This window comes from Sinocyclocheilus rhinocerous, unplaced genomic scaffold, assembly GCF_001515625.1.
Source record: "Sinocyclocheilus rhinocerous isolate Xijiao unplaced genomic scaffold, SAMN03320098_v1.1 scaffold975, whole genome shotgun sequence".
Taxonomy (NCBI): Eukaryota; Metazoa; Chordata; class Actinopteri; order Cypriniformes; family Cyprinidae; genus Sinocyclocheilus; species Sinocyclocheilus rhinocerous.
This window is the reverse complement of record NW_015628726.1, coordinates 1,509,395-1,511,985: the sequence shown is the minus strand read 5'-3', so window position 1 is coordinate 1,511,985 and position 2,591 is coordinate 1,509,395.

The window sequence follows — 2,591 nt, the reverse complement described above, 5'->3', positions numbered from 1 at the left end:
TATATGCTTTTCTTTTAGACTTTGTTTATCAAAGAATCCTAAAAAAAAAACATTATCAGGGTTTCCACAAAAATATTAAGCGGCACAACTGTTTTCAACACGGATAATAAAATGAATGTTTCTTGAGCAGCAGGTCAGCATATTGGAATGCTTTCTGAAGGATCGTGTGCTGAACATTCAGCTTTACCATCAAAGGAATAAATTAATAATAAATTACATTTTAAAATATATTAAAATAGAAAACAATTATTTTAAACCGTATAATTCTTCCAAAAACATAGAAATATCTTACTGAACCCAAACTTTTGAATGGTTTGGTATTTACTAAAAATATTAATTCTAATAACTTCTTTAATATTTAATTTTCGGATTGTTCTGTCACAATTTAGAAATGCAATTCCAATTCTCTTTATAACCAACCAATACTATTGTATTTACAGTTGTGGTCTTTATTAGTGGTGTTTGCACAAGTTTCATTATTGCTAATACTTTACGGGGTTGTTCAGATCTTTAACTATACTTATATTCAACCTTGTTTGTGCTGCACATATAAATGATACCTCAAACTGTTCTGCTTAAGTGATCAAACTTATAATTTTCCCTTTATGTTGAGCAATGGACCCAAGATTTTTGTAAACAATGTGCCTCTGAAAATGTGAAGGTAGAAGTTTAACCTGCAAATTTATTAAATGTGTCATTCATATCTGCTCTTTTGGTCTTGCTGCACAACTATGTAATGTAAATTCACATTCACATCTGGGACATGTGTTTCGCCCCTCCTCCACACACACACACACACTATCCTGTTGACAGCCAGAAGCCGTCCACCCTGGAAAGAAACTAAACCATGTGTTGTATCTCACATGTTCTTCTCCGTGGCCCTTTCTCACGTCTGATCACACTATGGGGCCTTGTTGATTTAAAATGTGTGAGGCATTTGTGTGCATGTCCGCTACATGTTTCTCATCTCCTTTACAAAGCACAGGTGTCTCGTGTCTCAGCCAGTGACAGTCAGACAGAAGACTGGTGTGAAAAGTGCTTCAAGTGAAACAGTACAGTCTTTGAACTGCACAACTGTTTTCTTACGCATTGCTTTTTGCTTTCCAGCCAGGATTGGAGGATTTTTCCAGAAAGCCAATAATGTATGCCTTCAGCTATTTCACAATTCTTAGATACATATTTAATACATTTACACAGCAGTCTCGCTCGATGATCTTGTGAGTTATGTAGCCTAAAGTCTTCAAAATTAAGGCTATGTTGAGAAAATCATACTTCAAATAGTTCTGCAATATATAGTATATGTACAGTATACTAAACATACTAGATACATATACATATTCAAAAATTTGCATATAGCTACTTTATCTTGCAAAACACTTAACTTAACCTTCCATGTCCAGTGTGACTAATAAACCAGAATTAATGTCAGTCACAAGTTTCAACACCATTTTATTGGAAAGTTAGCAGTTTACACAAGCTTGGATTAAAAATGCTAAATAACACTGTTTTTAGAGAGAGAGAGAGAACTAACTTCTTTAACTAGTCTCATAATGGTTATGTGACAACACTGTAGCATACTACTGTTTAAAAAGCTTTTTGCATACTACTATTAGCATGCAAGTCACTATTTACAGAAATGTATTGGAAAGTTAGCATATTTTTATATATTTTTATATAAACTTGAATTAAAAATGCAAAATGACTTTTTCAGAGAACTTTTTGTTTTGTTTTGTAATGGTTGTGTGACAACAATGAAGCATGCTACTATTAGTATGCAAAAGTCACTATTTACCAAAATTAACATTTTACAGAAACTTGGATTAAAAATGCTAAAACCCTTTTTTGTTAACTTGTCTTGAAATGGTTATATGACAACATTGTAGCATACTATGGTTTAAAAAGTTCTCATGAAACCATTAGTATGCAAAAGTCACTATTTACAAAAATGTATTTTGAAAGTAAAGTACTTTTACACAAAACTTGGATTAAAAATACAAAATTACACTTTTTCAGAGAGCTTTTTTCTTGAACTTGTCTCGTGATGTTTATGTGACAACAATGTAGCATACTACTGTTTAAAAAGTTTTGCACACTAATACAAGTCACTGTTTACCAAAATGTATTTGAAAATTAGCACATTATTACACATTTCTATGTATTTCTACAATTTCTGTGTATTATAGCCTACTGTTTCTGAGTGAAAATTGTTTCTACGCCAATTTTTTTTTCCAGTTTATACAGCACATTTAGACAAATGCAGCAGGTAGGCCATATTTGCATAGTGTGCATAGTATACATGATATACTTTACAGACTTGTGCTTTTCTGAACAACAGCTTAAAGGGTTTGCAGATTTAGTTTTGCCTTTCCACAGTTCCTTTGCAGGCCTTTGTTTTGCAGCTGTGCCTGCTCAACTAATCATTGTAATAATTAGCCATGATCCAGCTGCAATTAATGTACTAATAAGATTCATTATGAGGGAAGTCTGTGTGATATGCATGACACAAATGAATATAAATGTGTCTGCTTTCAGCCAGAACAAGCCTCTATTCATGAAAGCATGCACGATACTGTTATGCAGTATAATTTTAT